The sequence below is a fragment of the Triturus cristatus genome, chromosome 8 (genome assembly GCF_964204655.1).
Source record: "Triturus cristatus chromosome 8, aTriCri1.1, whole genome shotgun sequence".
Taxonomy (NCBI): domain Eukaryota; kingdom Metazoa; phylum Chordata; class Amphibia; order Caudata; family Salamandridae; genus Triturus; species Triturus cristatus.
The window spans coordinates 532188687-532215419 of record NC_140591.1 but is presented as its reverse complement, the minus strand read 5'-3'; positions in this window follow the sequence as shown (position 1 = coordinate 532215419).

Below are 26733 nucleotides of genomic sequence, written 5' to 3'. Positions count from 1 at the left end.
TGAGCAAAAAAACGATGGATTTAGGCCCAGATCTCTGTACTGGGGTGAATGTAAGACATTGTTCTGCATTCTGTCCATCAATTGTTGTTTTTGCATTTGTCACTCCGAGTGGGAAGGGTATGCCCAGACGTGGGTCCCTTGCTCTCCATGCCACTGGAAATCAAGCAAGCCTGGCTGAAGACGGCTGAAATGCCAGAAACCGGTCCTAGGATGCTTGTTTCCAGTCCAGGGAGGACCTGGCTTGGCAGTTCGGGCTGGACTGTTCCCATGAGGCACAGGGTCAAGACTGATTTGCATATGGCTGGGTTCAAACTGGAACGGCATGGTGAGCAAAAAAACGATGGATTTAGGCCCAGATCTCTGTACTGGGGTGAATGTAAGACATTGTTCTGCATTCTGTCCATCAATTGTTGTTTTTGCATTTGTCACTCCGAGTGGGAAGGGTATGCCCAGACGTGGGTCCCTTGCTCTCCATGCCATTGGAAATCAAGCAAGCCTGGCTGAAGACGGCTGAAATGCCAGAAACCGGTCCTAGGATGCTTGTTTCAAGTCCAGGGAGGACCTGGCTTGGCAGTTCGGGCTGGACTGTTCCCATGAGGGACAGGGTCAAAACTGATTTGCATATGGCTGGGTTCAAACTGGAACGGCATGGTGAGCAAAAAAACGATGGATTTAGGCCCAGATCTCTGTACTGGGGTGAATGTAAGACATTGTTCTGCATTCTGTCCATCAATTGTTGTTTTTGCACTCTCTTATAGAAGCAGCACTATACAGCTCTAGAGTTCCACAGTGACAGGGAAGAAAAGGATGCTGTCCGTGTGAGATAACCCGATGCTTACAATCGGACCATCATAATACTTCTTTGTTGTATAGAGAACATGGGTTCACCAAAGCTTTGTTAAAGAGCTAAAACTGGATTCATGGCCTGTAGCTCTCGAGCAGAGTGCTGTGTATTCGTCCTCCCATGTTGCACACAGAGCTTTATTAGTGGGCTACGGCCTGGATTCGTGCCTGCTGCTCTCCAGCAGAGTGCTGTATATCAATTCTCCTATGTCAATGGCAAGCCCTGCATCACACGTACAATTCATTGAGAGCTCAGAGCCCGCACTAGTCTTAAGACGTATAGAGTGTGGTTATATTGTAGCCTCTATGCTGTCTCTTAAGCTGTCAGTTTGTGTGCAGAGCATGCCATGGTTTAGGCAGGAAATTGGAGCCCACCAAGAAAAGGACACAACCCGGACAAGACATGGGACCTATGGGCAGATTAAGATGTGACCGCATGGTTAGTACAAAATTGAGAGAGAGAGAGAGAGAGAGAGAGTGTGTTTGTGTGTGTGTGTGTGCGTATGTGTGTTTGTGTTACTATCCTTGTGGGGACTTGGGTGTGATAACACACTCACGCTGTGGGGACTTGATTGCACTGTGGGGACCTGAACCCAAGTCCCCACAAATCAGAAATGATAATTATTGAGTAAGTCCCCGCAAGGATAGTAAGACACGTTCAAGTCCCCACAAAGATAGTTCTGTGCGCGCGATTAAATAACAATATATTTGCAGATTTGAAGCAGGAAACTATATAATTATTTTTTTCTTAACATTTTTCTGTTATTGTTATGTTTTTAAAACATTGGGAAAGGTTAGTCCCCACAAGGCAGGTGTTCACACATAGTCCCCACAAGGATGGTAACACGTGTAGGTGTGTGTGTGTGTGGGTTTGTGTTACTATCCTTGTGGGGACTTGGGTGTGATAACACACTCACGCTGTGGGGACTTGACTGCACTGTGGGGACTTGAACCCAGGTCCCCACAAGGCAATGTCTTCAAAATGATAAAAAAATGGCTTCAGGAACACCCGTGTCAATTTTTACAACTTTTAAAAAAATTGCCTTGTGGGGACCTGTGTTTCATCAAGTGTGTTTATATTTGTGCTCGCTCTGCCCCTGTAGACAGGAGGTGGTACTGCAGTCTTAAACACACTTTGCATTTAAACACACTTTGCTAACCGGAAACACACTCTAGCAGCAGAAAGGACAGACATTTCAAAGGAAAAGCTGCATAAACCTATTTATGCAAATATTTTTCATGTAAATTAACCTTTTCTCTATTTAATAAAATAAAACTTTTTTTTACATGAAGTTTTTATTTAGCCTTTTTGCATTTAAATGTTATTAGTTATGCAGCAATGCAATATAAACTAGTTTTATCATTTTTGGCAAGTAACTTAGAGGCAATAATGCTTATTGTTGCATTTTAAAGCTTGTTCTTGGAATCCAGAGTCTTTATGTTGCTTTGCCTTTGTAATTTTAGGGTTTGGGGTTGATAGTGGTAAACGGCAGGCAGGGTAATTTAAGGGTCTAGGGATGGTATGGGTATTTTTAGGGTTTAAGGGTGGGTAGTGGAAAAGGCAGTAGGGGGTTTAGGGGTGGATGATGGTAAAGGGTGTAAAGGTTAATTTTACGGTTTAAAGTGGGTAGAGGTAAAGGGTGTTAAGAGTACATTTTTAGGTGTCTGGTGTGTAGTGGTAGAGGACAGTAAGATTAAATGTAGGGTTATGGGGTGCGTAGTGGAATAGCTTGGGAAGGGCAATTTTAGGGTTTGGGGGTAGGTATTGGTAAATGGTGTTTAAAGTAATATTAGGGTTTAGGGGTGGGTAAAGGAAGGACAATGTAATTTTAGGGTTTAGGGGTGGTAAGGGTATTTGTAAGGTTTAAGGGTGCTTAGTGGTAAAGGGTGGTAGGGGCAATTTGGGGGTTCGGGGTGTCTAATGGCAGTGTATAAAGGGTAATTTTAGGGTTTGAGGTGGTAAGGGGTGTTAAGGGTAATTTTAGGGTTATGGGGTGGGTAGTGGTGAAGTGTGGGAAGGGTAATGTTAGGGTTTAGGGTAGGTAGTGGTAAATGGTGTTTAGAGTAATTTTAGAGTTTATTTATATTACCACATACAGACATGCCACTGGTGGTGAATCTAGAATGGTGTGTGTGCTCCTACGTGGGTTCACTGCAGTCTCGAGTGGAGCCACAAAGTTAACAACAGATGGCATAGTTTGTATTGGATTATGGTTGGGTGTGCATAATAGCGTAAAAGCTCAGGGGACAATTGAAGTGGCCGAATCGCAACTTGGCCTTGAGTCAGTCACTTCTAAGTTCATCCCACTACGTAAAGTTAATTAATGGACAAGGCTAAGAACAGGCATTAGGTGGCTTTGAAGATGGTACATTATTCTGAGATCGGGAGGGGAGGCAAAGGTCAGTACAAAGGTAAACCATAATTGAGCCAAGCAGGCTGTACAATTGTACAATTGAGGAATTTAATACCTTTACCAAATGCAATTCAATGTGATTAACTTGCTCAAGAAGAGACTGGACCACTTTTTCAAACTTTGCATCTAATTTAAAATGCAACTCATCAAAAATGGACTGTTGAAAAGCATGATATGGTAAAAATTCCATGGAGGTCTTTACACATTTATCTAATATTTGGTGAAAGCTGCAGCTTTCCTCTCATACTTAGCTGTTGGTTAATTTTGAGTTGAGGGTATTAACAGCAGAAATTAAACAAGAGGAAATAGCCATCATAAGAGAAGTACGATTTCCATTATAGCGAAGAGCTGAGGGTGTCCCATTTATAATACTTGCATGATTTACGCCATCAATAGAAAGGTGGCATGCAGGAAGCTCAAATTATTTTAATAGGACACCCACTTCACACTCTATTAAACTGTAAATTGTGGCACACTTAGTTGTTGTGGTGGAGCTCATAATGCCGTGGCCCAACCTAGCCCCTTACGGACGTGGACGGGTGCAGACAGACCTGCTCCACAGAGGTGCACTATAAAGCTCTGTTGTGCAAGGCCCCAGCTTCTCAGTAAGCAGTGCAGTATGGCCCATGTAGTCCTCATTGACCCCTAAAACACTTGCAGCATCCCACACATCAGGAAACAGAAGCTTACTTTAAAGTGCTGTGGTGCAAGGCCACATGTCCTCCAGGAAGCAGTGCAGTATGGCCCCTGTAGTTCTCCTCAGCCCTTAAAACATTGTCACTGTGTCCCAAGCAAAAGGAAACAGAAGTGCTCTTTAAAGCACCATAGTGCTAGGCCCGGCCTAATCATGAAGCAGTGCAGTATGGTTCCTATAGTCACCTGTGACATCCACAATACTGCCACAGCATTGTGCACAATGAGAAACAGAAGAATGTTTCAAAACACTGTGATGCAAGGCCCCTCATCGTCCTCAGGAAGCAGTGCAGTATGGCCCCAGTAGTCCTCCTCTGCAACAATGTCACAGCATCTCAGCAGTGGAAAACAGGGGCGTGCTTTAAAGTGATGTGGTGCAAGTACCAGCCTTCTCAAGTAAACAGTGCAATATGGCCCCTGTGGTCCTCCTCAGACTCCCAAGCCCTGCTTGGTAGAATCAATATACTTGTACCAAAATTGAGAGTATATGTTGTAGACAAAAATATGTTTTTATCAGAACTCAGCGGGTTTTTGGAGAAAAATGTATTTAAATTGGATATTCTAGTGATAAATCATATGGCATTGGGGAGACGTTCTATAAATGTTATCACTTTGGTACCAGAGTTGTTGGTGCTATGGCTATTATGTATAACCCAAATAGAGGCAAGCATACTAGCAAAGCCTTTCTTATATTACGCTTGGCAACCACGCATGATGACCTGAAGTGATTACTGCTGGTCTTTATCTTGCATATGGTTGCTATTAATCTAATTTTGTCACATGTGGTCACTTTTACAAAACAAATAATAATAAAACCTCTCGATGAGTTTCATTGAACATAAGTAGCTCCCATTAGAGATAGGGTTGGAGGCCCCTGCTCTAGTGCCATTATGCCGCTCTTCAAAGACCCTCCATGTGCCTCCGCTCTTCTTGTTTCCCCTCCACCCACTTGTATCTTTCAGTTTATAAAGAGAGACAAATTATTTTCACCCTACAAAAGCCATAACTGTTGTTTTTTTCAATGTGTTTTTAGTTTAGAATTAGCATAGGTGACCAATATACATAAAGTTTTAATGATGTGTGTACTTCGATAGTGCTAAAACTTCACTGGAGCAACCATGCACATTCTCTCCTGCTTTGCGACACACTTATTTTGTAATGGCGGATAGGTGGAAAGCGACATAGTTTGTGTGCGTACCAACTGCTTGAGTGGGTATATAATAGAGATGTGAGTAATAACAAATGCACGTGCGTGTATCCATTACTTTGAAACTACACAAATATAAACATGTGGGCAAAAAAAACCAGAACGCCTGAGAAAAGCAATTGCTGATTGTTATAATGTCAGCTTGTAAATGTTATTGTTTCGGTTTCATACAAAACGTCATGTCAAGGATGTTTGCAGAATAAAGGGCTTGGGACACAAACCGATCATGTTATTTGCTTAAGATCATGTGAGGTGAACCTGGGAAAACATAAATACAAAGCATGCCTCGTGGTACCACACGCAGCAATAAACTAAACCACTCATCTAAAATGTCCTGGTATGGTATGTTACATTTAGTTCTCACTGTTTAAAATAATGAGTCAGCGCAAGTTCAAGTGTTAAGAAAACAATGCTGCTGAAAGAAATCCCAATGTCCTACTCCCTGCTTCTTTTCCCCTAAAAAGAATGGAAACACAAACCCGGGCTTCAGCACAGCCATTCAAAGATGTGCAAACGCCGATTCATGCATCACAAAGGGTTCATTAACATGTCAAGAGGCTTGCAAGCTGGAAACACCTGAGCATGGTGCCTCGCCCAGACTGGGGGATGGGCCGTGCTTCCACGGACATACCTTAAAAAGGTTGGCAGTCAGAGCAGTAGTATTGGCAAATACTTTATGCTGCTGAGCTTGAATTCCACAACTGTTAATGTTAAAACAATTTTCTCATGTTAAAGTAAGCCGTTATTTGAATTACTGATGATAGCTCCAGCCAGAATGTCACTGTGGCCCGAAACGGAAACTTTTCCTGATTATGCGCCACTTCCAGAAGAGAGCGATTTTATGTTAAAAAAAAAAAAACCTGTCGTTTTCAGGTGCTTCCAACAGCATTTTAGAAATCGTACGGCATAGGGAAAACATTAGGGTGTGTTCTATCTTCTAATTTAAACAAAAGGAAAAAAACGATTATATTTTTATAGAGCCACACTCAATAATTTAACTAACGGCTTACTGTAACACGAGAAACTTGTTTAAACATTAAAGTTGTGGAATTCAATCTCAGTGGCATAAAGTATTTGCCAAAACATATCATGAAAACATACAATAGATGTGAATGCTATAGAGCGATCACCCTAGGTCTGCCGTTTGGAGCCATGAAGTGAAAAATGTAACTAAAAATAACTGATGCAATTTTAACCAGTTTTTGGAGAACTAGGCTAGAAGATATGTTCTTTTATCTAACTTTTAAGCTTTCAAAAGAAAGAAAAATATCACAATGTCCTTCCAAATTCCTGTGCATTGTGCAGGGTGAAGGTGAAATGAGGGAAAGTGTTCACAGCATCGCAGCTGTAACGTGAACTATGTACAAGACTATACCGATTCACCTGTTTAAAACCAGTGGAATACTGTATTATAATCAGGGTCATTGCAATTATGTGGCAAGGGAAGAGGAAATTATGCGGGAGGCTTGACTAAACTATCCAGGCACATTTTGTGACAGTTGTCCTTCATTATTTTGCTTTTTTACTCATATAAACACTGTATGGGGTCAAGCTTTCACCTCTGTAGTACCAGTTTAACACCCAAATGCATCATTTTCCAACTGAAAGATGACCAATTTGTGGATGGCCTTTCAGTGCAGGGCATGTGCAACGCTTTTAGTAACGTTTGATCCGTTCGAGCTAGAAACTAAATTGCATGTTGTTAAAATCTTTGGATTGTGCAGATGATGAATTATGTAGCATTAGCAGCAAATACATAATTATGAGAAAACTACAACAGCTAGTTAATTGGACAATCCCAGTGACCCCGATTATAATGCTGAACCAGCTATCATGCTGCAGTATTTCTAAAGCTCAACTGCATATTGAATGCAATTGTGTATTCTTGTACCTTGAATGAGCTGGCCTATTGTTTCTAAGTTTGATGAAACTGGTTCTAAACAGGTGTGACCAAGTCACACAGCTGATTTAGCATAAGGTGCATTTCCCCACAGTGGCAGCAGGATGAATTAGAAGCCACAGGATGGAAACATGGCTGGATTTTGAGCCACAAATATTTGGGGCTGGGATGGAAAATAAGCTTAAATAGGGATTAGTGGCTTGGAGAACACCATGATTGTGGGCAGTGCCTTTTTTGTAAAAGAATAAGCGTCGGGCCCAAAGATTTTCTCAGAAGCCGGCGGATGAATGATAAGAAGCCGACTATCAAGGCTGCATAGCTTTGATTACAATTCATTCCCCTCTTCTATCATCTTAAACACCCTGCCCCTTTATCCTTCTCATGCAGGTTTCCTTTTGTCCCTGCATTGTCCTTTTGCTACTGTTTTTGTGTGCTACCCTTCCTTCTTCTTTGCCTCTTTCCTGACTTTCGCGCTCGTGCTGGATATAAATCCGATGATGAATAATAAATCCCAATTCCACAAAAAAAGAGTGCGCATGTCCACCACCTACAACAAGCTAGTTGAGCTATGAGGACCATGGAGGATGGTACTTTGTGTAGATCATAGAATGTGATTCTATATGCAGTTGTTCAGTTATCCTTGAGCCCTACCGGCCAAAGAGAGATAAAACTGCCCTAGAGATCTGGTGGCGCATGGAAATCTGGTGGAATCATAAGAGCTCTTTGTTGGTGGGGTGAGCGGAAAAGGAACAGAGGAAATTGGGGAGGAGTGGCAGGAGTAAATAGACAGACAACAAAAGGTTCACATTGTTGTAGACTGGGGAGAGCCTCAATGACTTCAAGAGAATAACCCTTGTCTATCATGCTCCACCTTAGGATGTTGTCAATCATTTTTCACTAGTACCTGTTTGGTTGCTCTTCTCCTCGTACTTTTCAATTCACCCTGTCACATCTTATTAGAGACCCAACCACCCTTATGGTGTGTGTGTCATCAACCACATTGAAAGAAAACTTTCTGACACCTCCCAGTCTGGGTTCAAGAGTGGCTGCAGCACAGCAAGTGCAATACTGAACATCACAGACGATCTACACAGATTTTTGGAAGATGGCTGGGCCTGCCTCCTAGTCCTCCTGGATCTCTCTGCAGACTTTGATACTGTCAACCATGAGATCCTCCTAAACACCCTTCCTCAGTGTGCAGGCATCAATGGTACTGTTCTTCTTTCCTGAACCAGTGATCTCAGTGAAACAATGTAAATAATTCCACCTGGGGTAGCGGAGTGAGCTAAAGAATGATGATGGATTAAACCCAGTTCAGTTGACTGGGGGTGAGCGCTTGCAATGTTCAACACTCCGTCCATCATTGCCTTTGGTTTTGCTTTGGAAACCAGAGACTGGCACAACTTAAAAAACCTACTGCTGTCAATGCTTGTGGATTCTAAAAAGAAGCAGATTTGCATCCATTCAAAGACTTCCTCTAACAGTGCAGATTTGCTACGTTGTTTTGTAAACTGGTCACTTTATATATTCAAGTTCCTGATCTCAAAATGAACAAGTTAAAAAGTGTTAGTGAATTCCGAACAATTAGAAAAACTTAGACATAGCAGAACGGACTCAGGGCCCACAGACCTAACTACACAGGCATGTATGCATTTATTTAGATGGTGTCCCATCCCAAATAATCCCCTAAAAACTACACTCTGGCATTAATACATATATATGTTTCAACCATCTGAAGCTACATAGAGGGAAGACAGAGATCCTAAGGCTCGCAAGACTGTCCCCTTTGCAGGAACTACCTTTCTTGTGTGACACATCAAGTTTACTCTGTAGTCAACTTGTACATTGAAGCACCTATTGCAGTTGCACTCCTTCCAGCATAAAGCACAGATTCTTAATGCCTTCAGCTCAGATTGCCTGGACTGCTACAAGTTGATGTACCTGGATTTGCAGTCACATAATGTTTGCAAACTGTAGCTCGTGCAAAATTACACTGTATTGAATTCTGCAGCACCCGCAGGAAGCAAAATATGCCTCTAAGGATTGCATTTGTGCAGGAAGGTATCCATTCCTGTACAAAAACAATCCTGCCCGTAACACAGGCACTCTTGCACCATGGTGCAAAGTTGGCTGTCTTGGCGTTAAGCAGCACACAGTGCACCAACATTAGGAGGCCTAATCACATTTGCCTTGATCACATTTGCCTTGGTTTCAGCTAATAATTAGCTCCCAACTGTACACACCCAGAAAAATTAGATAAATCACACTCAATTATCCAAATACACCCATTAGACAGAGCAGCCCATCTAATATTATGAAGCAGATGCATTCCTACCAAGCCAACCAACAGGTAAAGTTGTCATTTTGGAAAGACTCCTATGACTGTTTGCATGCCCACACCCTCCTAGACATGGTAGTGTATTGCTCTACTGCTTAAGGCTTTAATGTTGTACCTTGGCATCTTGCGTGATGGATCGCTTTACTCCCTGATTGAGAGTCCATCTACTAGCACAATGTTTTACTATTCACCCTCCTTCCTGTATCCCCACCCAAAGTGCTGATGGTGATATATGCATCACCTGGCAAAAAAAATAAAAAATACATTAACAGGTCTCTCCCTCAATTGAATTTATTTATTTATTTGTGCATTGGTTTTGTACAGCACTTCAAACCATTTTGCAGTAGCCTCGAAGTGACTTGTATGAGATACATAGAGGGGAGATTAGGTCCAGTTCTGGATAGCAGCAGACACTTATTAGAATGGTGAATTAGAATAGTAGCAGACATCTATTGGAATGGTATTATCCATCAACAATGTATGTTTATATGTAAGTGTTAAAGTATTGGTAAAGAGCCAATAGGGACCAGGCTCTGTGGAATTAAATGATAGATGCATGTTTTAGTCATCTAAAGGACTCATCAAAACAGCACAGTTGTCAGTGTTTAGTTCTGCTGTGTTTTCTGTTTTGTGCTTATTGATACCCAAGAATATAGAATATCTGGGCAGTGTCACATGGATGTACAGGGTTCTGTCCAGCAAGTTGTGTTGAGTGTTTGTTGTTTTTGCTGAGCGGAGAATGCCACATAGTTATTTCATGCATACATGTGCCTCATGCACTGCACATGGCTAAACTGTTTTCATATATGCATTGCGTTTGTGCACTTTTGTTTTATGCACCTGTTCTGCTGAAGTGCATACTGCTTTCATGTTTACAACCTGGCATAAACACATCTATTTCATAAGCATTCGCCTGTCATGCACTAAAGTTGTTGATATATACACTTCTGTCATGCACATACTCCAATCATAACTGCACTCCATTATGTACACACTATTTTCTATCACATTTGAATTATGGATACACTCCTTTCATCCACACACATCCTATGCACTCACTTCAGGAAGGCGCAAAAATGATTCGTGAAACACACTTATTTTATCCACACATACTGTTAATGCACACACACTGGATTTGTACACAAAGTCCTTTGATCCAAGGACTCTTCAATCAAACTGCACCTTTATCTACACACTGCTTTATACATACTCTCCTCTCAAACACCCACTATGTGCTGTAAAAAAAATCCTAGGGAAAATGAATGTGTTCATATCATAAAATGTTGTATATTTATTTAGAAATGCCTTTATGAGGGTCACTCTCAAGCTTACAAATACTTAAAAAATTATTTCAATGGGCTCTGTACAATGTGGTTCACACGCCGAGTTTAATTCTAAAAACAGAAGATGTGCATGAAGCCCTGTGCTCCTAGGTGTAAAGTTTACAATTAAGAAAGAGATCTACCTTCTCACACAAACACACTGGTCTTAGGATGGATGAAGCAAGAGGATCGGATTCTACTGGGGGGAAGCCCCAAAAGCTCAAGGAACAGTGGCACAATTTTTTTTAAAAAAAGAATAAAATAAAAGAACAGCACACAATCAGTACCCTAGCTTCTTGATTAAAAAAAACATTTTAAGCAAAGGGGGCAGCTTGAGGAAACAAAGACATGGAAGATGCTTTCTCAAAAGAACCGGGGCACAGAGGTTGAAAGAGGCCTGACAGGTGCGCAGCTTGGGAAAGGCAAGGGCTTTGAGATGCAGTGCTGAAGGGAGCGCCTATTCACACCTTGTCCTCAGCCACGGGCATGACAATAAGGCTGTGTTGCTCTGCAGAGTCCACACCCTGCATACCATCAGGAGGGGGTGGGTACTGCCAAGGAGGGTTGCACTGGAATGACTTTTTTCCAAGGAAGAAGAAACGAGAACGTCTACAAAGGTACATTAAAAGTTTGTGTTGCAATCGTGAACCACACACTCCATGCTGTCCAGTTATCAGTGAAAGGGCAAAGTGAAACTCTATACTCAGACTTACGGTAATTTCTACACATTGATAAGCCGCTGGAGTTTGTTTCAAAATCGATCAGCATTTATTCAGAAATTTAGGTAAACAGTTATGGGTACATGTCTACAGAATGCAAAATATTTCATTTCATAGGTATAGATAGTTTCCTGTACTGGTGCATTAGAGGGTAAGTATTTTTGAACAGCACAGCCTGCCAAACACTTTGTATTTGTTTAGCTTTTTCCCACAGTTGAATTTGTAGGTAAAATGTCTGAGTTTGTTTACATATTTGCCATTATGTGCTGGCCAGATTGACATGTTGGCCCAGCACCCCAGGCTGCTGCGCTCAGCTGGGCACGGCCGGCGCACACCTCAGACTCTGGTCAGTAGCTACAGGTCTCTGCTCCTCGATCACGCTGTGGGCTCCCACTAGGCCCCAGCCCTCTATTGGAGGGGAGTCGTCTCAGAATCAGACTCCAGTGAGACTCCTCCACCGCTGCGGAAGTATGGATAGTGTCCGGACGGATTATGGCAGGATTTAATTAGTTCAAATATCCCTATTTGGCAAATGTTTGTATATGCACAAAGAAAGCCTTGTCACTGCACACATGCCACAGATATTGACTTTGTCAATGCTTGTCTACTTTTGAAAATAATCTGTATACATAGGTCCTTTTAAATAATAGGTGTGGAGAGTGCTAAAAACACTGGGGCAACCGAGCACCTTGTCTGTCTGCTACCTTGCTATTGAACCAGATCACTGTTCTAATCAATGTACATCGATATTTCATCACACACGTGCATTTTGGGCTTCTTAGGGGTGTGAAATGTTCTCCTTGCTATTTCAGTTCATGGTGACTTGAAAATAAAGCTGAGTGACTGTGGTGTAAAGCAAAATTATGCCCCCCAGCCCGCAGAATGTTAGGGAGGCTCCCAAAGTCTTCGAAATTCATTGATACGCTTGACCTTGGTCAGAATAAGCTCCCTGAAGAGTTTGATGGGGCCCTAAAAGAGGCGGGGGCTCCCCTGTGATGTAGTGAATGCGGGGACTTGTGTAATGCCCTGCAGAGTGATGTTGAATCTACTTGATTTGATTTGTTCCTCAACACCTCTTCCTGGTATTAAGCGCTATATAAATCCACTTACGATTTAAAATGATCAAAACAAAGCTGAAAATGACAAATTACTCTGTTGTAATTAATCTTGCCCAATAGAGAGACACGTTATTAATTCAGGGTACCTCACTTGTTAAGAATAACTTATTTAGTCTGATCTGAATTTTCCCTGGACATACACAATCAGAATAAAATACAAACCATTTTTCGTTTGTTTTTTTGTACCATGACTTATTTTGACGAAAAACGTTTTTGTAGCCATGAGTGAATATTACATACTGAAGGTGAAAACTTTAAAAATACTAAGGGGCATATTTACAATAACTGGTGCATCCCTGCATATCAGCAGGGATGCGCCAGTTATCGTGCGCCACAGCTCCGCCACCATGGATGCGCCGCATTTACAATGCGGCGCACCATGGGCCAAAAACGGCACAGATGCGTGACGCATCTGTGCCATAAAAGTGGTGCATTGCTGGAGTTGCATCGCAAGCGCGACGCAGCTCCAGCAAGGCTCTGAGGTGCCCTATCTTGTTAATGCTGCGTCAATCCTTACGCCTGCATCAGGCAGGCGCAGGGTTTTGACGTAGCTTGGGCCTAAAAGTGACTGAGTGAAATCTTGTAGATTTCACTCAGCCACTTTTAGAAGGCATTCCTGCGCCGGAACGCCCCCCCCCTGCGCAAGAACGCCTACATGTGGCGCAGGGCTTTACAACGTGACGCATCTCCCAGATGCGTCACGTTGTAAATACACCGCAGCATGGCGCAGGATTTGCGCCGCTGCTGCGTCACAAAATTGACGCAACGGCGGCGTAAATGAGGCGCAAGGGGCTTGCAAATCTGCCCCTAAATTTATAACAGGTGAACCCTTTTGAAACAATTTTGAGCATACTTGAGAAACTGCTGATCCTCAGTAAAAACAGCGGACTATCGCTCCTAGTTTCATTTACATAAAATGTATTATGATGGGATGCCAGACTATTAAGTTCTTATAATAGATAACAGAGTAAAACGGCAAGAGTTGTAAGCATTTTTACCAAGTGTTTAGATTATAAGTTTGAAATATATTGCTTAAATAATCATGTGTATATTGTCACACTTTAGGTGTTTACGGAGCGCGCAAATGTGAATAATATGCTTGATACAAAAGTACAACTGAGGCTTTGCTGGTGTAGTGTGAGCGCGCGCAGGACCCTGTTTGGAATCCCTTCTTTCTCTTTCTGTTATTGAGTTTAGAAGCAGGTTGCCGAGGTGTGGCTGCGCTTCCATCACAGGAGGAAACACTGATCTATAACAAAGCCAAAGACAGAGCTGGTGACCTGGCAGTGGCTGCTTTGGAGAGCCTTTCTCCTGCAAGGGCGCGCACACACACCTGGACAAAGGGTGGCATTAGCATATCTTTAGCGATCGGGTAGACGTCCCATCCCCAAGGGCAGCCCTGTGAATTCCTGCATTCTCCCCAAAGAAAGGGTTTAAGGCGCAGTGATCATTCAGAATTCTCACGCCTGGGAGGTGAATGGTGGTAACACAGAGAGGTCTCCCAGGTGTGTATTCATTCACAGAGACGGAAAACCAACCAGCCTTTACACTGTTTAGAATTAAAGACGTATTTATAAAAGAGGTACACAGTTAAGTTAAACTCCAGCTTTAATCATTTCTGCACTATGTGACCAGTTGAGACCCTTTCCTCAACATTATTTTTCATATAGTGTATAGCTTAAAGAAGGAGCTCGTCAAAGCAGAGAAAGTGTATTTCATGGTTTCGTTTCCTATTTACTATTTTCTTTTAAATGGACAGAAATATTGGAGTGAAATTATAATAGCTTGTTTGGCAAGATAATTCACCCGACTGCCATTTAAAATAACAAACTGTGCACATACTGATTCATAGATCGCATTGAGTGTTATCAGTAACGTCGTAACAAACAGCCGTAAATATCCACTCTCATTTTTCAGAATGTTTTCTTGTGATCATACTTAATCTCTTCGCATTACATTACCATCAACCTTTAGTTGGAAGAGCATGGTGGCACACATACATTTCAAGGAAATATCTCTTAAGTGACCCTTATTCTAAAGGTCTAGCCAGCATTTCACACTAATTCTCTCAATAAGAACTTATTTTTTATTTCTTCCTACTATTGAGTCTGGGTAAGCTGTATTTTGTTCTTTATTGTATTTCTCAGAATGATGGACAACATACATGATCCATCGCCCCGCAGTGTTTTTATTCTTTGTAACCGCATCATATATCAGAGCATTGCAGCAAGATAGCTACACTGCCTATGTGCCCTGTATGGCTATTTTATCTGAAGCTAAGCCATGCTGTCCTAGGAAAAGGCTGGATTATGTGATGAGTGAGGAATGCATTGCAAGTCTGGAATCCAAGAGCTGGACCTGAAGGGATAGCTCTACTGTAATGCATCTCTGAGTAAAGCATCTTTGGGATCGTTCATCTGTAATGCACTAATATCAAGACGTGTATTTGTAAAGCGCACATGCATGCAGAGAGTGTCTTGGCGCTGATTAACAGATGTTTATTGTTACCCTACTGAATTATATTCACTTTATCAACCTCAGAAGGATAAAAGGCTGAGTGGACCCGCCGGGATTTGGACCTGTGACCATGAGGTCAAACACAGGCTCCGACAGTGGGCATATTAGTCCACTGAGCCGCCAGACCTAGCTACAATATTATAAGCAGTACATTCGGCTGATGCAGTAGAAACATAACTCAAAGAAAGCACAGAGCTGCACGTACAACACCTAAGTTTCTTCATTGATATTATTAAGTGAGCAAAACTAAATATAAACTATGAACTGCAGCAAGTGAAATCATGTGCCAAATAAGTTCAAAGTACTAATTCTCCTTCAAGAGCCACCTTCTTTGTTCATCTGAAATCAAGGCGTTCAAATCTATCGAGTCTAGGGCAAAACAATATGAGTCCCTTCTTGTAAAGGGCTCTTCCATATACTTTACCTAATACGCTACCCAATCAGAGTTGAGTAAGGGCAATGTTAGTGGACTTTTCTACAGTGACAAATATCATGTGATGTGAGCACGTGAATGTTAAACAACAAATCATAAAGTTAACTCTTTCCTGTACCGGTCCTATGTGCAAGCTTTTAAGCAAGGGGATAATGTAACTGTCATAAGACTTTTTAGCACAGACACTATGGCTTTTCACCTATTGAAAACTCTTCAGCTGGTAAGCTGGTGTGTTCCCTACCTCTGCATCAAAGTAATTGTTATATTTTGGAATGTGTAGACAAGAGAAAAGTGAGTGTTGAGACAGTCATAGAGGATGAGCGCGTATGACTTTGTTGATTGGCAGAATATCTGCCTGGTCTTCATTCCCTCCAACTAACCTCCTTGCTCTCTGCCCAAGGGGCTGCAGGCTGACAGGGAGCACTCTGTGTTTCAGAGATCTTTAAGGGAAGGGCTAAAGAGTCACTGCCCAGGGCCTCCTCCTTCCAGGGGCACTGTGGTATGTGATTAGGACAGTCCCACAGCAGCAGTTTTCTATTTAATAGTTGTGTGATGTGTGGTTTTCAAACATTGTGGTTTAATAACAAAGCAAAATACTGTCACTGAGCCTCACAGCCTGAGGTATGCTTTGTTGCAGGGGTTAACAGATTTAAATGGGAATGGGCAGTCACACTCTGCTTCTCTTAAGTGAGAAAGACACGTACCACTGCATTTCAGTCCGGAACTACAGGACAGGGACAGCAGATAAATGTGCATGTGGAGGGATTGTAAATCCTCAGTCTCTCCTGTGGCTTCAGGTAAATCATACACTTCTGATTATCCTGCCCAAACCCTGAGGTAGTGTAGGAAGCTGACTCTGTATATACTACACCAAAGTGAGGTATAGTGTGCACAGAGTCCAGTGGAACCCCAAAGGTAGGCAGGGGGAAAGTTAGATGGCACCTCACTCTCTATTTGTGGTAGTGTGGTCGAGCAGTAAGGCAGTATCAGAGGACAGTGTTAAGCATTTGTTGTACACACTCAGTCAGCAAATGAATTCACACACTCAAAGAATGAACTTCAGACCAATTGTTTTTGTATAAAAATACTTTTTGAGATATTTTATTTCCTAGAACCAAGCAAGCCTGGCACAGGTAAGGGGTACATACTTTGTAGTGAATCTACAGTTGTAATACAGCTTGGATTGGTAATTGTATATGCACTTTGTTTTGACTTACAGTATTGTTTCAGAGAAATGCAATGCTTCGTCAATACAGTACATAGACTTGAATGGGCTTTTCAGTAAAATACCAGGTAAGTTACTTTTTAGATTACTTTTCTTACTCTGAGTAGTATACCTGGGTACTACCCTGGGACATTTCCTGCAAAGAGGTCAGTAAAATTGTTTTTGTTAAATAGCACAATTTTAAAGAATTTCTTTAGGTTTTCAAACTCCACACTTGGAAAGATTTCCAAGAAAAACAGTCAATGTTATCTTATGGAGGAAAATAGTGTTATCGGTTTAAAGGTAAGAATTTAGCAGTGGGAGTTGAGGTACTGAGGGTGGACTCAGGTTTCCCCCATGGTCAGTGATGAACTGTTGTTACACCCTCAGCGGCACTAGGGCAGCCAGGTGCAGAGTGTTGAGGCCCAATGTTATCCAATAGGGGATATGGGGCCTCCGGTTGGTGGCTGCTGACAGGCAGGCCAATTGGTTGTGGGAGCCAAGCTCCTGGTGTTAGGCTCAGGGCAAAGGGAGATCTGGTTTAGCACACAAAGTGCACCCACAGCGGCGGCTGTGTGAAGGTTGCTGTTTTGGCGTCAGGTGCCCTGTTGTTTTCAATAGGGATTTTCGTTTTTGGTTTTTAGCTGCAGGCTCGGTCCAGGAAGACTTCCCAGAGGAACCGACAGCTGGGCAGGTAAGTTGGAGTGCTCAGGGACGTAGATGCACCTTGGGTTCTTTTATCCAGGGCGCAGGGCGGCTGGAGGCAGGGGTGTCTTTTGAGGTCGGATTTCACCTTACCGGGCCACTCGCGGTTGGGGGGGTCTCTGTGCAGAGGCTGCAGGCTACGTCGGGAAGTCCTGGAGGGGTCAACCCACAGTGGACTTGGACTCTGGAGCGCTGGGTGACCTCGCTGGGACCAATGGGCCACTCGGACTCGGGCCGTAGGCATCGGGTGCAGTGGTGGTTCCAGTCGTGTTTCTTTTTGTCCTCATCAGGCTCATAGTCTGTTTTCTAAGTTTCTTGTGAAAAGGGCTGCTGTTCACAGGAGATCCGGTCTTTGTTGAAGGCAGTCAATCCACCCAGGAGCTCTGGAGGTTGCTGGCTGCTGGACAAGACAATTTTGGCGCAGGATCGCCGGTAGCTGCAGATGGGCTGGTAGGGCTGGGGCCAAGTCAGTTGTTCTCTGCAGTCTCCTCTCCTGGCCGTCTTCTTTCGTCCTTCTTCATAGGTTGCTGGTATCTGCTTTCTTGGTTCAGAGCTGTCCCCTAAATACTGTATTTAGGGGGCGTTTAGGATTCTTGGGGTCAGTAGCCAATGGGCTACTGACCTTAGGGTGACTTCACCCTTGGTGTGCTCACCCCACATGGGGGAGTGAGCACAATCCCTAATCCTGATTGGGGAGTGCCTGCCATCTGCAAGCTGGCTGGCACTGAAGAGTGGGCTTCACCTCACCTCCCCACCTGAGGGGTGGAGTTGGCAAAGGTGGGCATTCCTTCTGGGCTGGTTAGTTTTTCCCACCTGTCTTCCCGCCAAAAAGGAGGGTAGACAGGAAGGAGGCCTGCTCCTGATAGCAGAAGAGGCTGGGGTCACATTAAAAGGCTGCCAGGCCTTTGAAGCTCCCCTGCCACAGATGGCTCTTCCTGGCCTGGGGAGGTGTGAGCACCCCTGCCCAGGAAAGGCTTTGTTTCTGGGCTCAGGGAGCGAAGGCTCCCACCGTAGGGGTCCAGAAACATGTCTCGTGGTGGCAGGCTGGTGTGTACCAGTCAGGGAATCCACCATAGGCTGGTCGTTTTTCAGGGGGAATCTCTAAGACGCCCTCTGTGTGCATTTTTCATTAATCCCACACTGGCATCAGTGTGGGTTTAATGTGCTGAGAAGTTTGATACCAAACTTCTCAGTTTTCAGTGTAGCCATTATGGTGCTGTGGATTTCGTAATGACAAGCTCCCAGCACCATATACTCTTAATGTCTTAATGGCAGCACTGCACTTACAATGTCTAAGAATGGACTTAGACACTGTAGCGGTACAGGACTCATGCATCTGTACCCTCACCACTGGTATAGTGCACCCAGCTAGAGGGTTGGCTGACCTATGCCAGGGCAGTGGGTTGTAGGCATGGCACACAGCGATGTGCACCATGTCGACTCTTCACTGTGTTCTGCACCAAAACACGCAGCCTGCAAAGGTAGTGTGTGTGTATAAAGGTACAGGGCCTCTAAGGGTGGCACAGTAAGTGCTGCAGCCCTTAGAGGTCTTCCCTGGTCACAGTGCCCTGGGTACCTGTGGTACCATTTACCAGGGGCTGACCTGTGGCTAGAGATGCCAATTGGTTTACTTTTGGGGAAAAAACACAGGCCCTGGGAACCTGATTGGCAAGGACCCAGGGCACATCAAGTAGTCTGGCAAAAAGTGGGGGTGTTACTGCAACAGAAACCCACTTTCCTTCAGGTAGGCAGTAGGGTCAGGCTGATAGGTATGGGCTGTGGGTCTCAGCTCAACTTACTATACTAGCCTGAGCTAGGGCCACAGCTGACATCTCTTAATTTTTTCTCTCTATCTTCCTTTAAATCTCCAATTGACAGACCATCGCATTCAAAGTGTTCTGGTGTCTCTGCACACCCTCCACATTCTCAGTTTCTTAAAGGGTCAGTTTTGTGGGACTGAGTTTTAATCATTGTGATCCAAAGCAGAGCTTCAATGGAAATGCAGATGTGCAGGTACTCACTATTTAGAGTGCCTGTTTGCTCCTGATAAATGTTGGCACCCTCGAATTAAATGCATCACAGAAGAGCTGCAAGTGCCTTACAAATTGAAGAAGAGGAAGTACTCAAGACCAGAAAGACAGTAACTGCCCAATTAAAGCACTGATCTAAAGATAATGAAAGCATGCAGGGAGCGCGAAGCCTATGAGAGATGGGTGAAATGGAGTCTGTCTTTTGGCGATCATCTAAAGAATGATACGGAGGAGAAATAAGAGAGGCTAGACAGACTTCTTTTTTAAGTCTGTAACACTTAACTCTCTAGCAATTGAGTAATCTCCCAAACGTCCACCCTGTATGGATTTTTAATCCTAGACTCCTTCCCCAAAGCTTTCACCACAGCATTTTATTCCAGTCTTCTGTATCCTTTCAAAGGATGAAATCTGGACTGGGTGAACTCATATGCTGCAATATATGACTGAAAGTTGTTTGTTGTCAAGGAAGGTTAAAATGTGGATCAGATGGGAACCAAAACTGGGGGACAACTTTCATTGTGCAGTGCCTCTGCACAGGCAGCAGGACATGAGCCATGACTGCAAGGCAAACCTGCACAATGCTGGTCAGGCCAGCCTAAACATGATGACTATTATTTTAGATAGAACACTGCTCACAATGAAAGCCTAAATGTATCAAAAATGTATGCAACCAACAAGAAAATATAAATCACAATCAATGAAAACATTGTATATTAAATACTACATGTTGGAAGACCAATAAGAAGTAATGAATTTCATCTCAGGGAGATAAAGGACACCACAGGTTTTAGTAATTGTTCTGAGCATTTTCCCCACTTGAATATGAGTTTATAAACTCAGAATGAAGCTATACTGGCACTCTGGTATTTTGTATGTTTTGCCACTTTTTACTTTTTTTCCATATGCAGTTTGGCCTGTTTTCCTGCCGAAATATGCCTGGTGAAAACAACCAAGGTATATGACAGTTGCTCAAAATTGTAGTCACAAGTTAAACGAAAACTCTCGTTGCTGCCCATATCGGGATATTGGAAAACATTTCAGGTTGATTTAACTGGTGAATTTTACCCAACTCCAATTGTTCTTCCACTGTCAGATGCATGTTGTTGAAGGTAGGCCACTGAATTGATACGGAATGTTTGCCAGATCAAGAGTTAACAAAGTTTGAGAAAAATGCAATTTCACTTATAATTATCTCGCAGTCACTTATACTGAAGCCTTTACTTTAAACAGGGTTTACTTTTAATCAGTTGCATTTTATTTTTACTTGTTTCAAAAAATTTAAACTGAATTTTGTAATTCACTAGAATGATTGATCACAATTAAGAGTGTGCAGGAGTATTTTTGCAATGTTGGCAACATTCTATGAACAGCCTTACAACTCCACAGACTTTGTGAAGGTTTCCGATTTGCCAGAAAATTATTGATGTTAATATCCGTGTCTCTCTCCCGTGTCAGAATGAGATGCTGGCTTGCACTAGGATATGGAATGTTGTAATTAGTACATATTTACGTAGAACTTTCCATACCAAATTTCAAGAGCTAAAGTGCTTTGCATTTTAAAAAGTCTTCAAATGTCTAATTTTGAGTTTGCAGTAAATACAGTATGGAGACTTATTTTAAAAGTTCTGTCTCAGTGGAAGGGCAGATCATACTGAAAGTCTTGATTCAGGTGTTTTGTAAGAGCTCTACAGATATCTCATTCCGGGATTGCATTGAACACAGCACTAAAGTACAACACTGTATGGTGAACGTTCTAGGGATGTCTCATTATATGAGTCAGTGGTGTAGCAGGGGCACCAAGGTAATTAATGCAATCAAGGAAAGTGGGCCCCTCTCGCTTAGTGGTAAAAGTCAGCTGGGATTGGGATGAAATAGAAGACTCACAATGATGAGCCTGAGTCCCACTGCACCTGCTGCACTAATGCTCTCTGTGCCCTGTACTGCAATACAGCTTAATACTGCAGGTCTGGATTGACCCCTTGACAGACCTCTGTTGATGTCTTCAGACGTTCCAGAACAGGACTATTTTGTGCTTGATTGTGAAGTATAGTAAGGTGTGACATTCTCATGACAAGAAAGAACCCTTTTGGTCATCAAGGTGCATTTCAAAAGGGTGAACTTCTCTACTTTAGCATTGTCGAGGAGTGTTCTGGACATTTGTCAGGATGTGATGTAAACTACATTACACATGTTCAACAGCTGGCTGTCTTGATTCTGAAGTCTGCAATGATGGTCTGTCATTTTGCTGGGTCTTTACTGGGAGACTTCCTGGAGTGATCACTTCTTTAGACCCACATTCTTGGAGGTACTGCTTTGGTGCTTCTCAGAAGATGACAAATGCGTGAATAAGAAGAACCCACCAAAAGAACAAATGTCTTATCTTCGTTAACAATCTTTCTAATGGATACCTTAGCTACCTGTAGAGTTTTCAATGACTTGCATGCATCCCTGTTCTGAGGAGTGGTCTTGTGGATTTTGGTGAAAGGGTCCTGTCAGGAGAGTGATGTATTAAATGGGGTGGTTATGAAACCTCACCGTGTAATACAGTCACTAAAATCTTTTAGACTACACATTAAATGGAATGAAGAATGTACAATGTTTAATTTATGGGTAAGACACAGAAAAATTACAATAGTCTAAGAAGAAATAATTTGCTATTTAGGTATTGCAGAGAATGAAATGCTGCATAAGCTTGCCCTTTTTGCTCTCAAAGAATTGTTCCTTAATATATGAATGACTGCTATCATTATGTCCACTTGGGTGTTTTCGCAGGTTTCATTGGTTCAAACAAGACTGTCAAGACAAAACGTGTTACTTTCTCTGCCACAAGTAACCAGCTTTTGTGTGACAAGAAGATCTATCTATCTATCTATCTATCTATCTGATTCGCTGACAGGGAGTTAGCTGGCACGAAGGAGTGACACCACTGTGGAACCTCTTCCTTTTTAGTCAGACAAGTCGAACATTTGTGATAATGGTTACTTTAACCTTATAATTGCAGTTGAAACTTCAGTGAGTGCAACTAATCCTTACCATAAGGATAAGTCACAAGAAGGACAGCCGAGTTAGGCTATACCATTGAGTGTTGAGTAAGGGGTACTTTACCTACTCATAGCACTACATGTGTCATGCCCCATTGATCAATCTGAAGATGGATGGAGCACACTCAGCAACTCGGGTAAATTCCGAGTAGAGCTGCGATAGTTAGTATATGGCTGGGGAGAATCGGTTTGATGCAACAAGGGTATACATGGGTAATGTAGTCCCTGAATACCATAAGGAACTGCTTCAGATAAGTGAAGAGATCAGTTGAGGCTCATAAGTCTGCCCAAAAAACCCAGATTTTTGTTTAATACAATGGTGTGTTTATAGTTTTACAAAATATTGCTTTTTATATAAACATAAAATAATAAATATTAAATATATAAAATAATAATATATATATTTTTAACTCAGATTTAATATACATGTTAACAAGTATAACAAATAAACTTGCTTAAAAAAATGAAAACATATATACATAAATATATATATATATATATATATATATATATATATATATATATATATATATATATATATATATTTATATATATTTATATTTACTTTAAAACAATTAATGAACTATTACCTTTAAATTTATTTTATAATTTTGAAATTATCTGAAAATGTAACAAACAAACAAATAAAAAATATATATATCCCAAAAAAACCTGCTCCTCGCTTCTCACAGGATTTCTCAAGCAAAGCAGACGCGGACCATCAAATGCGTGCTTAAAGTGCTGGTCTAATGTCGGCCATAACGAGTTTCAGTCCTGACGGACCTTGATCACATGACAACGCTGCTATGTGGTAACAGACTATTTGAAGTGCTACATGCTGACAAGTGATTGGTGATGAAGAATAGACATAGAAGAAACATTTGATGCATACATCAGCTTGACATTAATGCTTCCATATAATCAGTTGCCTGTAGCTAAATATGTTCTCCCTGAATTCTATGAAACTTGTTTTGTGTGATATTAAAGTGCTATGTGCTTCCTAATTACAGGATATAAACTACCTAATCACTCCTCTCTCTCCAGTGTGTACAGTGCTGAAGCTTCAGTGCTTAACATAAAGTGCATGTGTGTGTAGCTAAAAAAACATGATGTTTACTAGTTAGGGTGAGTTGGCAGCCTCACTAATGTATAAATCATTACACAATAAGCTATGTTTCTGCATATTCTAATTCTATTTATAAAATGCAAATAGGCTAGGATGATAAATAGAATAAATATTAGATTAAATAAGTTGTTGTAAAATTATGATGTTAAAAAGACGATGTAAACTAGGAAAGAATGCAAGGTGAATCAGGATGGGTAGGACATCATCATAAGCATGTATATAAATCTTCTGTATTGTTCAACCCCCCTGGGGACTTACTGTCCATATTGAGAATGTAGCGTGTCTCCAGTTTTCTAAGTTGACCGTCCCTGTCGCCTCCTCTTTTAGTTTTAGTTATGTCATCAATGACGTAGTATGAAAAATCTTTCAGATTATTGTCATGAACTTCGCGGAAATGCCTGGCGACAGGGTAAGTAGGGTCTCATTTGTTAATCGCCCTGATATGCTGCAATATCCTCTTATTAACTGGCAACTTAGTACTGCCTACGTATTTGAGTTTGCACGCACATTCCAACACATAGATCGCATATTCTGTTTTGCAATGGAGTGATTTATTGATTTTAACTTCCTTATTGCAAAATACAGTGACATAAGTTTTTTTTATTTATGCCATACTGGCATGCTTTGCATATCCTGCATTTGGTAAATCCATAGGGTTGAGCCAACCAATTAGTTGTGTTGGATGATTCTGGGCTGCTGGAGACTAGATTGTTATACATAGAAGGAGCTCTTTTATACGTTATATTAGGTTTGGGCGATAGCTCCATACCGATTATAGGGTCATTTTTAACAATTGGCCAATTTCTCTGTAGGATTGTTTTTATGGACCTTTCTTGAGCACTGTCTGCAATGATAAGTCTCAATTCATTGGTGTTGTTTAGTATTGTCAATCCTAATTTTATTTCTTTTAGGAATTAACAGTTGTTCTCCAACTAGATTTTGTGTTTTGTTGATTGCCTCTTGCATAGTTTTGTTCGAGTACCCTCTGGATAAAAATCTCCTCTTACTATCTTGTTGAGCTTTCAACAAGTCACTGGGGTTGCTGCAAATTCTTTTAAGACGCAGCATTTCTCCATAGGGAATGCTTTGAATGAAGTGTCTAGGATGGAAGCTAAAAAAGTGAAGAACCGAATTACCAGCAGTTTCTTTTCTGTTTACCCTGGTTTCTAAATTGTTCCTATTAGGGTATATCTCCACATCTAAAAGGTTGATGTTGGAATTGCTGATTGTAGCTGTAAAGCTAGGGTTAACTGTTTTTGTTGATTTCAGAAACAAAATTCATGGCCTCCCCTTGTGTACCTTCCCACACAATGAATAAGTCGTCGATATATCTAGAAAACATTTTAACATGATCATTCATATATCGTCTGTATGTGTCCATGAGAACCAGCTCCTCCCACCAGCCCATAAATAAACAGGCATAGCTGGGGGAGATGCTGGCTCCCATAGTGACTCCTCGCATTTGTTGATAGTATGTTTTATCAAACAAAAATATGTTATTATTTAAACAAAATCTTATCATGTTCAATAACATAACATTGTGTTGAGACAAGGTTGCCTTATTTTTGCCCAGAAAGTATTCAACAGCACGCATTCCATCTTTGTGATTAATACAAGTATATAGGGAGACAACGTCCAAAGTTAAAAGAAAGCAATTACTGTTCCATCTAAAATCCTTCAATTTGGAGATAAAATCGCTTGTATCCCTTATATATGAGGGTAATCCTTGGACCAATTCCTGAAGAAAAAAATCAATATATTTGGATGCATTTTCTAGTAAGCTAGAACGTGCTGATATTATTGGCCTTCCTGGAGGCTTCAAAGCGTTTTTATGAATTTTTGGAATGAAATATATATTGGGGACAGTTGGATGATCTTTTCTAATGAACTGATATTCGTCCATGGTTAAAAGTCCCGCACTTTTCCAAGCCACCAGTTTTCCATAAAAGTCATTTGATATCTCCCTTAATGCCACTGCATTGTTGATCCTGTAACAAGTTCTATTATTCAACTGGGACATGGCTTCCTCCATGTAGTCTTTTCGCGCCCACAATACCACATTTCCTTCTCTGTCTGAGTTTCTGACACTTACATTTTTGTCTTTTTGTAGTTTAATAATGAGCGAGTGGTATTGCTTATTTTTGTTGTTTGATTTCCTCTTGATGTTTAAAGTTTTGCGATTCAATTTTTTAATGTCATTAATCACATTGTCACTAAAAATATCAAGGCCATCTCTGGCCGATATGGGGGTAAATTTAGATTTCTTTTTGAATGGAGTACTTTCATGGATGTTTCTAGTGTAGGCCATATATCCGGAATAAGTGTGTTCCTGGCTATCTGTGTCTTGGTTTTCCTGTTGCAACGCCCTCAGAGTTTCCAAGAGAGATTGTTCAGCTGTGAAGGTAGGTTCTGAGGGTCCCTCTATCTCTGAATCATTCTGTGTACTGGTATTTGCTCTCGGTTTTGTTTTCTGTAAAGCATGATATTTCTGGAGCTTTAGTTTGTGCACAAATTTATAGATATCCATTCTGGTGTTGGCATAGTCAAAATTTGATTCAGGACAGTAAGATAGTCCAAGAGCCAAGATTTGTTTTTCGGCTCTGTTGAGGGCTGCGTCTGACAGGTTAATTACAGTCCTTTCAATTTCTTCATTTAGATTTATCTGCGGTTCCACCAGCCCCTCCCGTGTTTTTTGTTGTTACTGTGCGAGGCTGGCCTGTCTTCTGACTTTTCGCCTCTGCCTCCGCCGGTAGTTTCTCCTCTGCCTGTTGGTTTCTTTTGGGGTCTTGGCCAGAGAGTTAATCTCCACTAAAAAAATTCAGTTCCTCAGCGGGGGATGGCACCGCAAGAGCTCCGCTCAAAGTGGATCTGACGGTTTCTCCTTCCACCTCACTCTCCATAGCCGAACTTAAATCCGAGTTGGATGTATCTGTTGGTACTTGTTAGTTAAAAGCAGTGCCTGTTTGTTGGGCATTGGCGGCTGCATATTTTTTTTTTTCATATTCTTTTTATTAAACATCTTGTACGCTATGACATCAATTTTACATCTTTGCATCATACGAACTGCAGTGTTACATCTTCAATATTGGCATTCCCGTATTTCTTATCTTTCCCTTCTTTCCA